The 12,139-nt window shown below is 48.7% G+C and overlaps 1 pseudogene; it reads right to left on the bottom strand.

Annotated features, from left to right (window-relative positions):
- Positions 1 to 7,943: 7,943 nt before the first annotated feature.
- Positions 7,944 to 12,054, bottom strand: LOC136626625 (nuclear pore complex protein Nup155 pseudogene; annotated as a pseudogene).
- Positions 12,055 to 12,139: the final 85 nt, after the last annotated feature.

The following is a 12,139-nucleotide window of genomic DNA, read 5'->3' as shown; positions in this document are numbered from 1 at the left end:
ATACTATGCAGCATTACACATAAAAACGATATTCCGCTAACCTTTTTATTCCTTATCTTCTCCTTGTAAAGCTGACCTAAAGATGGTGCCACCAGGGTACTTCCCATGATGCGCTGCTCTCTCTCCTCTTGAGCGTGCGCGCTCCTGACGACGCCGGTCACATGACTGAAAGACTGGCGTCATTAAGAGAGGCGCGTGCTGTGATGGGAAAAGCAATATCAAGCTGTGAGTGACGGCCTGATATCGCTCTCTCCATCCATGTGAGTCTCCTGGATGCGCAGCGTTTCATGTGAAAACAGCCACGTACCCCTGCGGGGAATCCCTTTACTGCTTTCAACGGGGCCGGCAGCCGCGCGGGACATTGCCTGTCTTTTCAATGCGGCCAGCGGCAGCCCCGGGCATGGCCGGGATGAAGGAATCCTCTGCCACAGCTGTGACAGCTGTGGCAGAAGTGCAGCATGCTATCCCATTGCTTTAAATGGGATCGGCGTTGCTGCCGATCCCATTAAAAGCAGTGGTTTTTGGAAAACCCTGCAGCATGATTTTCGGGGAAGGGCTTGAAATATAAGCACTTCCCTGAAAATCATCAATAAGTGGTAAAAATTTTTTTTTAAAAAGTACTCACCTATCCGCTGCTCACACGCGTCCTCCAGCTGGCTCCCCGACACTGCTATTGGCTGAGCGCTCAGCCAATTACAGATAGTTCTTAGCTATTCATTCATGAATAGCTAAGATAGTGCTATTCATTAATGAATAGCTAAGCACTATTTGTAATTGACTGAGCGCTCAGCCAATAGCTAAGCACTAGCTGCTATTGGCTAATCGCTCAGCCAAGCAGCACAGCCCTTTCAGGAGGCATTTTTAAATCCCCGCCTGCTGAAAGTGCTGGATAGCAGTGTCGGGGAGCCACCCGGAGGACGCGTGTGAGCGGCGGATAGGTGAGTACTTTTTTTTTTTACATGTTTTTACCACTTATTGATGATTTTCAGGGAAGGAAGGGCTTATATTTCAAGCTCTTCCCCGAAAATCATGCTGCAGGGTTTGCCAAAAACCACTGCTTTCAATTGGACCGGCAGCAGCGCCGATCCCCTTGAAAGCAATGGGATAGCATGCTGCACTTCTGCCACAGCTGTGGCAGAAGTCCACGGTATTCTCCTCATCTTTTCAATGGGGCTAGCGTAGCTGCCGCTTGCCCCATTGAAAAGACTGTCGATATCCCAGTTTCATTGCGGCTTCTTTCTTGCGCTGTGAGGCAAGCGTTTTCACTTGCTCTCGCAGCGCAAGATAGAAAATGTCACCAGTGGGTGTCCGCCCTCAATGGGAGAGCATTGCGATCACTTACCACTGCTGGTGATAGCTCTGACAGGAGATTCCTTCAACTCCCCGGCATGTCCCCTCATCACTGAACACTGTGACATCATTGTCACATCATTATCACATCATTGTCACAGTGTCCAGTGATATGGAGACATGCTGGAGAGATGAAGGAATCTCCTGCTACAGTTGTCACCAGCAGGAGCAGGAGATCGCAATGCTCTCCCATTGAAACTATTTAAAAGTGAGAGTATTCCCACAGTGGCCCACACAAACACACAGTGGCCCCCACGATGCACCTACATAGTGCCCCCACAGTGCTCCTACAAGGTGTACCCACAGTGCCACCACATGGTGCACCTAGTTAGTGCCCCCCATGGTGCACTTAGATAGTGGCCCCACAAGTAGCACCTGCACAGTGCCCCCACATGGTGCACACACAGTGCCCCTACATGGTGCACCTTTATAGTGCCCCCACACAGTGCCCCTATATGGTGCCCCCACATGGTGCACATGCATAGTGTTCCCCTCAGTTCTCCTACAAAGTGCCCCTACATGGTGCCCCCATATGGTGCACAACACGGTGCCCCCATGCTGTTCGCACAGTGCGCCCCCACATAACATAGTGCCCCCACAGTGCGCGCCTCCCTGCACAGGCAGGATTACACTGAGAGGAGACACCTATATATAGATAAAACAGGACCCAACATTCACAATAGTCACAATAGTCACTGCTCACCTCCTCCCATCACTGCACAGACAGGATTACACTGAGAGGAGACACCCATATGTAAAAAACACAGGAGGCACCATTCACAATAGTCACAGCTCACCTCCTGCCATCCCTGCACAGACAGGATTACACTGAGAGGTGACATCTATATATAGATAACACAGGAGCCACCATTCACAATAATCACAGCTCACCTCCTCTCCTCCCTGCACAGACAGGATTACACTGAGAGGTGACATCTAGATATAGATAACACAAGACCCACTATTCACAATAAGCACAGCTCCCCTCCCTGCACAGGCAGGATTACACTAAGCGAGAACACCTATATATAGATAACACAGGACCTACCATTTACAATAGTCACAGCTCACCTCCTCCCCTCCCTGCACAGGTAGGATTACACTGAGGTGCTCCCAAATAGTACCCCCATAATGCACCCCCAACATAACATAGTACCCCTATACTGCTCCCGCATAGTGCGCCCCCACATAACATGGAGCCCCATAGCGCTCCCACATAGTGTTCCCACATGGTGCTACCACAGTGCCCCCACATAACATGGTGCTCCCACATAGTGCCCCCACACAGCGTACCCACAGTGCCCCCACATGGTGAACCTACATAGTGCCCCCACAGTGCCTCTAGATGGTGCACCTACATAGTGCCCCCACAGTGCCTCTACATGGTGCACCTATATAGTGCCCGCCCATACAGTGCCGCCACATGGTGCTCCCATAGAGCCTGCCCACATATCATAGTGCTGCCATATTGCTCCCACATAGTGCTCCCACAGTATACCCCCACAGTGCACCCCCACATAACATAGTATCCCCACAGTGCTCGCCTCCCTGCACAGGCAGGATTACACTGAGAGGAGACACCTATATATAGATAACACAGCACCCAACATTCACAATAGTCACTGCTCACCTCCTCCCATCCCTGCACAGGCAGGATTACACTGGATGGGAGGCTGGCTGGGTCAGTCAGTGGCAGCGTCAGTAATACTACCCCTCACAACTCTTATTGTGCCCCCACATGGTGCTACCACAGTGACTTCACCTAGTGCCTCCACATAACATAGAGCCCCCATAGTGCTCCCACATAGTGCCCCCACATGGTGCTACCAGTGCCCCCCCCCCCCACAGTGCCCCAACATGGTGATCGTGCAGTGTGCCCCCAACTAACATAGTGCCCCCACATAGCATAGTGAAACACTCCATAATAGCCACAGCAGCATCAGCGCCCCCTCCATATTAGCCTCAGCAACATCACTGCCCCGACAATAGCAGCCGCAGCAGCATCAGTGCTCCCCCAATAGTTGCTCCAGCAGTAATAGTAACCCTCAATAATTGCCCCAGCGGTAATAGTGACCCCCAATAGTTGCTCCAGCACTAATAGTGACCCCCAGCAATTACCTCAGCACTAATAGTGTCCCCCAATAATTGCCCCAGCGGTAACAGTGCCCCCCAATAATTGCAGAAGTGATAGTGACCCCCAGTAATTAGCACTGCTGGGACAATTATTGAGGGGTCACTCACTGCTGGGGCAATTATTGGGGGTCACTATCACTGCTAGGGGAGTCACTATTTTTGCTGGGGCAACTGCCCTTGCAATAATAGTGACCCCCAATAATTGCCCCAGAAGTGATAGTGACCCCCAATAATTGCCCCAGCAGTAATAATATGGGGCTTCACTATCACTGCTGGGGCAATCATTGGGGATCACTATCACTGCTGGGATAGCTACCCCTTAATAATTGCTCCAGCAGTAATTGTGACACACAGTAATTACCCAGCAGTGATAATGACACCAAGTGATCATCACTGCTGTAGCAATTATTGTGGATTACTATCACTGCTTGGGCAATTACAAACCTGTCCCAGTACCGCACCCGAACCGAACAGTGACAGCCCGACAGCGACCACCCCACCCTCGGCACAACAAGTTACAGCAACAGCCCCCCCTCCGGCCACCAACCCGCCCCTGTGCAACAAGTAATGGTAACAGCCCTCCCTCCCCACACCCCGTGCGACAAGTTAGGGTAACAGGCCCCCCTCCCCCGTACGACAAGTTTATGTGACAGCCCCCCCACCCCCTGTGCGACAAGTAATAGTAACAGCCCTCCCTCCCCACACCCCGTGCGACAAGTTAGGGTAACAGGCACCCTCCCCCGTGTGACAAGTAATAGTGACAGCCCCCCTCCCCACACTCACCCACGCCCCATGCGACAAGAAATGGTGACATCCCCCCCATGCAACAAGTAATGGTGACAGACCCCTTTCCCCCACCCAACCCCCGTGCGACGGGTAATGGTGACACCCCCACCCCCCAAACGACAAGTAATGGTGACAGCCCACCTCCCCCTACACACCCCCTGTGCAACAAGTAATTGTGACAGCCCCCCATCCCACCACCCACTTTCCCCCGTGCGACAAGTTATGGTGACAGCCCACCCCCCTGTGTGACAAGTTATGGTGACAGACCCCACACCGACACAGCCCCCGCCCCTAGTAATAATACTTACCCTCCAGCTGAGACCGGCAGACCCTCACCGCGAACTGCCGCGCGAACCCGAGACAGCAAGCGCTACTGCGCATGCGCGAAGACACAGGCACGCACTCACAGCCCAAGGAGCGCTACTGCGCATGTGCAAACAAACGGAACGCGAGTCCACAGTTCGACTAGAGGAGAAGACAGAAGCAAGAAATTTGTCGGAACCAGGGACAACAGGACCGTCAACACAAGAAGGGGGCACTCCTGTAAGTATATATCTTCTGTATGGCTCATTAACAATGCACAATGTATATTACAAAGTGCTTTGTAATTGCCATACAGAAGTGCATACATACACTTGTCTTGGCCAGACAACCCCTTTAAGGTTTTTTTTTTTTATTTAAATAGATTTTATTTTTGAAATATTAAAAAAAAAAAATTAATAATCCTAATTTTTTTTGGTCCCCATTGGTGATTTGACCTTGCAACAGTTTGGTCACTTCTACAGTAGTATATAGTATTATTAACGATGCTTTATTGAGAGCTGACTGTGACAGAGCTTAATAGACTGCAATACATGGCAGACCCAGGAACCTTCCCTTGATTCTGGGCTGCCATGTGAACCCATCTGCACCTCACAATACCTTCATGTAGAAGCTCCTCTTTTCATTTTACCCATGAACTCATAACCTTTTTACTCATTTAAATAAAGAAAATATCAATCTCGTAATTGTTCTATCTTCCTTCATTAAATAACATGAGGTATTGGTTTATATCTTGGCCAAAATACGCAAACATGTCAAGTTCCACCATTGTGTTAACTTATCCAGGTCTTAGGGCTTCTTCACATGGCCGTGTTTGTGCACGTTTTTTCATCACTGAAACTTATTCTTCATTGTGTGGATGCAAATGAACAATAAATAATATATTGAGGAGATGCCAGTGACTGCTCAGTGTGTTTATATATGCACTGGGTATGGTCTGCCAGTAAAAAAAAGTCATGTACTGACAATGCAGTGGCATGAATAGATGACCTGGCAGATACTCCAACACCCCAAGTGCACCAAACGTACTAACACCACGCTATGCCAATATAAAATCAAAGTGTATGGACAAAGTAGAATGCAATACAGAGGTGTTAGTTTCCACCGCTTTTGGCCAAGATATGTAAGCTCGCAACCCACGTCAAGGGTCCTCATTACCTTGCGAGTTCCCTATCCTAAAAAAAAAACCAACAAAAAAAAAACCAGGCAAACACACGGAAGACAAGTTCCATGCACAGCAGATGTTGCCATAGCCAAATTTCTAGGGGTTGTTTAGTTGTGAACTTTTGGTGGCCTATCATCAGTTTAGGTCATCAATAGTAGAGTGATGTGGATCCATAACACAATACCCTCACCAATTAGCTGTTTACCAGGCCAGGGTGATTGTACACTGAGCTGATTTCTGTAGGAAGCATATAGCTCCTTTCACATTGTAGCGGCCTTGCTTTGTGGTGCAGTCCAAATTCCCTTTGAAAACTGCCCTGGGAATAGAGCTGTCTTCTTTCTGCAGAAATCAGCTGAGTGCTTGACTACATTAACCTATGTCTGTGAATACACCCTGGCGGATATGCTAGCGATGGCCTATTCTAAAGATAGGCTATCAATCATTTGCAAATGGACAACCCCTTTTAATTATGGCCCTACAAGGCAGCTGTGATAATCTCTAAGACACCATGCTGCCCACAAATACATAATAACACAGGCTGAAGAGAGACAATGTCCATCTAGTTCAGCCTGTCCCCCCCCCCCCCCCCCACCTGTTGATCCAGAGGAAGGCAAAAAACCCCCAATGAAGCAGAAGCCAATTTAGCCCATTGGAGGAAAAAATTCCTTCCCGACTCCATAATGACAGTCAGAATAATCCCTGGATCAACATTTTGAAAGTTGGTACAGCAGATTGATGTTATCTATGCAGCAGGACAAGATGGCCAATATTTCTAGCAGTAGAGGAAGAGTTGAAGCATGGAGAATGTCAGCTGAACTGATAAGCCAATGGTGAATGTGGAATGAGTGGTTGTTGAGAAAAGGTAGTAAATTAGATTGATGTTTTCTCAACTTCTACACATTCTCCATCGACTTATCAATTAAGCCCACATTCTCCACGGTCAATATCTTTCCCTTCTGCTCCCAACATGGGGCATCTTCTCCTGCTGTATAGAAAACATCAATGTGCTGAACCACCTTTTGTCACTTTCCACACATTCTACATTCTCCCTCGGCTTGTCATTTAAGTCCATGTTCTATATGCTCAAAATCATTCTCTACTGCTCTAAATGTGGCACATGTTGTCCTGATGCATAAATACCATCATTCTGCTGTACCACCTTATCATGTTAATCCAGAGGAAGGCAAAAAAACCCCAATGAGGCAGAAGCCAATTTAGCCCATTGGGGGAAAAAATTCCTTCCCGACTCCATAATGGCAGTCAGAATAATCCCTGGATCAACATTTTGAAAGTTGGTATAGCAGATCGATGTTATCTATGCAGGAGGACAAGATGCCCAATATTTCTAGCAGTAGAGTAAGATGTGGAGCATGGAGAATGTCAGCTGAACTGATAAGCCGATGTAGAATGTGGAATTAGTGGAAGTGGAGAAAAGGTAGTAAAATAGATTGATGTTTTCCCAACTTCTACACATTCTCCCTTGGCTTATCATTTAAGTCCACAGTCTCCATGATTAAAATCTTTCTCTACTGCTCTAAATGAGGCACATGTTGTCCTGATGCATAAATACCATCATTCTGCTGTACCACCTTATCTTGTTGATCCAGAGGAAGGCAAAAAAAAACCAATGAGGCAGAAGCCAAATTAGCCCATTGGGGGAAAAAATTCCTTCCCGACTCCATAATGGCAGTCAGAATAATCCCTGGATCAACATTTTGAAAGTTGGTACGGCAGATCGATGTTATCTATGCAGCAAGACAAGATGCCCAATATTTCTAGCAGTAGAGTAAGATGTGGAGCATGGAGAATGTCGGCTGAACTGATAAGCCAATGGGGAATGTGGAATGAGTGGTTGTTGAGAAAAGGGAGTAAATTAGATTGATGTTTTCCCAACTTCTACACATTCTCCCTCGGCTTGTCATTTAAGTCCATGTTCTCCATGCTTAAAATCTTTCCCTACTGCTCTAAATGTGGCACATGTTGTCCTGATGCATGAACATCATCATTCTGCTGTACCACCTTATCTTGTTGATCCAGAGGAAGGCAAAAAACCCCCAATGAGGCATTGGGGGAAAAAAATCCTTCCTGACTCCATAATGGCAGTCAGAATAATCCCTGGATCAACATTTTGAAAGTTGGTACAGCAGATCGATGTTATCTATGCAGCAGGACAAGATGCCCAATATTTCTAGCAGTAGAGTAAGATGTGGAGCATGGAGAATGGCGGCTGATCCAGAATAATCCCTGGATCAACATAAAATAGATTGATGTTTTATCATTGCCCATTTCCCCTCCCTTCCAATCGCAGGCTTACCTCTTGTTCCTCCCTGCTGGTTCTGTGCAATGGAAGGGGCGGAGCTAAGCATAGGAGCCCATGCAGCAGCCGATGTTCCTGGACTATCTTTTGGGCCCAATGTAAAAACGCCCGGAGCTATATTGGCTTGGAAATACGCCCGTGTGATCTGATGCATTGGAACACAGGTTGTGTTAAATTGCTGTCTGTCAAGGCTCTGGACGATATTATGGTCATTTCCATATGCGGGGAGCAGCCCATGAATACATTGCGGCAGAAGGAAAGGCTTCTTCACCTCCGTCCAGAAGGGATTCCCAATTCTGAGATCACGTGGGAAACGGCACATTCATCTCTAATATTGTCTTTAACCCAAAGTCTGCCGGCCAATCCAAGGAGCAGACTTGTTGTTCCAGGTACTGAGCCAAAAACTGAAGAGGAAGATACATGGGAGTGCTGGCATAGATCTTGCCCAGTGAGACCAACTTCAGGTTCAGCAGTTGCATCCTGTCGGCAGCATCCATCTCTACGCTGTCCTTCAACTCTGTTTGTATGATTTCCTTCCATATCTGCTGCACCAGGAAAGCATTAGAAAAAGAAGCACATCTAAGGATTGCAAGCTTGCACTCTGAAAGCTGGAATGGGTCTGCAAATTTCTCATACAGAGCTGTAAGGTCCATTACCTGTGAATCAAGCTGCGCCGCAGCAGTCTGTGCTGGAGGATGTTGGGAGTATTTCCTGAGTAGCACTTTCTGGATTTCAAGCTGTACTTTAGCGACATCCATTAAGTCTTCCAGCTCATGTATGAGTTCTGAATCTTCAGCACGTCCATACTGGCCATTGGTGGTTCTGGCACACAAGATGGCTCTAGATAAGTATTCAATCCTTCCTTTCAGAGAGATGTTGGGGCTCTCGTAGTCCGCTAGTTTGGCCATCACCCTGGCAGCTTTGATGGGACTTCCCTTCTTCTGGTAGTAACAGAACAATAAATTCATGTAGCGCACTTCGTTGTCCTCATGGTTGGACATGCGCACCAAATGAGACTCCAGAAAAGGTGACTTCAGCTCCAGCAGGACGTCTGTGAGATCAACCTTGATGAGCCAGTTGAATAACACAATATGGAAGAATTCATCTGCAGAGCGCGGAAGCAATTCCAGTATCTGGTGAAAAAGAAGTCCAGAGGGGCCGTGCTTTGTGGTTACTCTTCGGGGAGCAGATTTCCTTTGGTTGACCAGCTCTTGCAGTAAATCAATGATGATTTTGTAGCTGTGCATCTTGGTTTCAAATGCTTGTAAGCCCAACTCATCGCCTTCGGGCTCACCGTTCTTCAGATAGCGCAAACCAAGGCCTTGCGGATCCTTGTTTCCAGCATATGTAAGGCACAGCTGTACTACACCCTCATAAAAACACTGCTGTCTGTACTTGCCACAAACACTAGCCAAGTCAAGAAGGTGACATACTTTCTGGTACTCCTGCAGTGACGCGCGCAGCAATTGTTCTTTATCATACTTGTTGTTGACTTGAAGGGATCGTTGTATAAGTACATAAGCCTTGGACAATATGGCATCTTCACTGCTGTAAAATATCGGGCACATGTGCTGCAGGTAAGAGATCACCTCATCCGTATTTACATTGTGACGGATATGGCAGTCGATCAATGATGCGATGAGAGTCTTGGTCAGCTTCTTCCCCCGGATGACTAGATCTTTAAAGGTCATGTTTTTCAGCTGCTTCTGCAACTCCTTGCGAAGCCCAGACACTACCTGGTGAAAGTGGGGCTCACAGAACTGGTTCCACACCGCTAAGGTTTGGCAGGTCTTCTTCACCAACTGGTGAATTCCTTGAAGGGAGGTCTTCTCCGTTAGCGGGGCCTCAGTGTGACACTCGTCATGTACCTCTTGGTGATGGCAGGTGTTGGTATCACGCTTTAGGAAACTGAAGGCTTTTCCAGAACTGTTCTTCAGCTTCTGCCTTGTGCCGGTGGTCGCCCTGTTGCCACGAGGGATCGTGCTCTCATATTTAGACTTTAGATCTCTGAGGGTGCCCGTTCCAAAATTAAAATTTCTCTCCAGAAATTCTTGTAAGTCTCTGAGGTCTCGTAGAGCTGATTGCAGAAGTTCTCCGGAGATGCCACTATCCATTTTTATGAAGTCACCGTTGTCATTCTTGCATGTTCTTTCGACTATGAGGTCTTTATCCCAGATGAGGTGAATAATGCTGGTAAAATAGATGTAAATCCCATTGTGTCCTCCAGAAAAATGTTGTTGAGTTGAACCCTGGAAGCGTTTATTTGGTATCTGGCTACGTGTGGGTAAGGGTGACCCAACAGATATGGTGTTATTTGCCCTGGTGTTATTGGGTGCGGGAAGTGAAGAGTAATTCTTCACCTGCGCTATTCCTCCATATCGGAAAAATACCTCAGTAGCCCAGGTAGACAGCTTCTGATCGGAGGCAGCAGTAGAACACGCAAGGTGTAAACTAGCTGCACAGGCCTGGTCCGGGTGATACACCTTAAAAAGTTGTTCAGTCTTCTGCTCATCTTCATCTTCATAAGCGTCGATGAGAGGATCCTGAAGCTGCTCCACCGGTCTGACCAGAGAGAAGATATGGCTTCCATGTGCGGAGAGCACAACAAACATCTTGGCTGGAACCATATGTTGTTGGACGGAAGAGTCCTTGACAGACGCAATTACACAGGAATGACCCCGCAGATGTTTTACGGCATGTGTTTCCATTAATTGGTTCTGAAATGGGACGCAGTTATGGTTGATGCACCATAGTTGGTCATAGACGGCGTTTTCAGCAGCTGCCATAAGGAAAACGCCATCGCTATAAAGCACTTGATGGACGTTTGATGGCTTGTCCACGGTGGCAGAGTCTATAAATCCGGGCGGTAGGCGAATATGGACTAAATCCAATCGCCAGGGCTGAGCTGCGGGCCGCTTTGACGGGGCGGATGTAAAGTAAAGGCGGACGCCGGCGCCAGTAATAGCCACCAAGTCACAATTCACAGATTCTGAATCTTCAATGACAGCAATCTGAATGATGGGCCTGAAGAGTGACGGGTCGGCTGTCTTGGCGATCCCTACAGCAGCGGATACAATGGCGTCCTGGAATACTGACGCCTTTTTGGTTATTCCGCTGCCATCTGGACCCAAGTCATAGACCTGTAGTACGCCGCTCTCAGAGCGGGTATACAAGATGTTCCGGCTGTCATCCACAGCGATCTGAACGACGGGGTCATGTCTGCTTAGAAGCCAGGAGGCGAGCAGCACGCCGGCCGCGCTCCGCGTACAGTTAATAATCTGCCACTTGGGGCTAAGCCAGCCGGCTTCAGCCCGGTAGACCACTTCATACAAGCAGCCGGATGTACCAGACAGAAAGATGCGCCCATTGTGTGTGCCGGCGACAGATACGTAGGTATCTTCTGCAGCGGCAGAATACAAGGGCTCTTCTAGCAGCTGGATCTGCCCAGAAGGGTTGTCATGGGGATCTTCAGGCTGCAGACAGCTCACTCCTAATACAACAAGTGTGACCGGAGTGGCAATGATCAGCAGATGAGACGTCTGTGGCTGGACGACACCTTCTTGAGGTCTGACCAGTCCAGCACACACGATTGTGTCCCTGAGGCCACCAAAGCGAGTGACATTCCGGCCGGTGCGGAAGTCCCACAGGAAGAGGTCACTGCTAATGGCCAGCCAAGCCTGGCTGATCTCAGGGAACACTCCCATCATGCAATGCGTGTTCTTCATGGGGTTAAAATAATCTAACATCTCCGAGGGAAGCGGCACTGTGTGCACAGCGCTGACCACCGGGAGTGTGGGGGCGACACCGAGCAGATGAGGGGCCTGCAGAGGGTAATCAGCAGGGGAGTTACCTGACAGAGCAGGGCTGTCCCGAAGGTCCAGGGCGGATGACAAGTCCCTGTAGGCTGAGGCCTCGTGCAGCAGGCGCTGGATCCTCTTCTTGGCTGCGTCCATCGCGTCGTCCATACGGGTTGAGCGCGACTCTCAACTGTCAGTTGAGTCGTGTGCAGTCTGTTGTGACATCAGGTGCGCGCGGGAGGACACGTGACCCGCGGAGCTCGAGCGGGG

Source organism: Eleutherodactylus coqui, chromosome 4 (assembly GCF_035609145.1).
Source record: "Eleutherodactylus coqui strain aEleCoq1 chromosome 4, aEleCoq1.hap1, whole genome shotgun sequence".
Taxonomy (NCBI): Eukaryota; Metazoa; Chordata; class Amphibia; order Anura; family Eleutherodactylidae; genus Eleutherodactylus; species Eleutherodactylus coqui.
The sequence above is the reverse complement of the archived record's forward strand: the minus strand, read 5'-3'. Positions and strand labels throughout refer to the sequence as shown.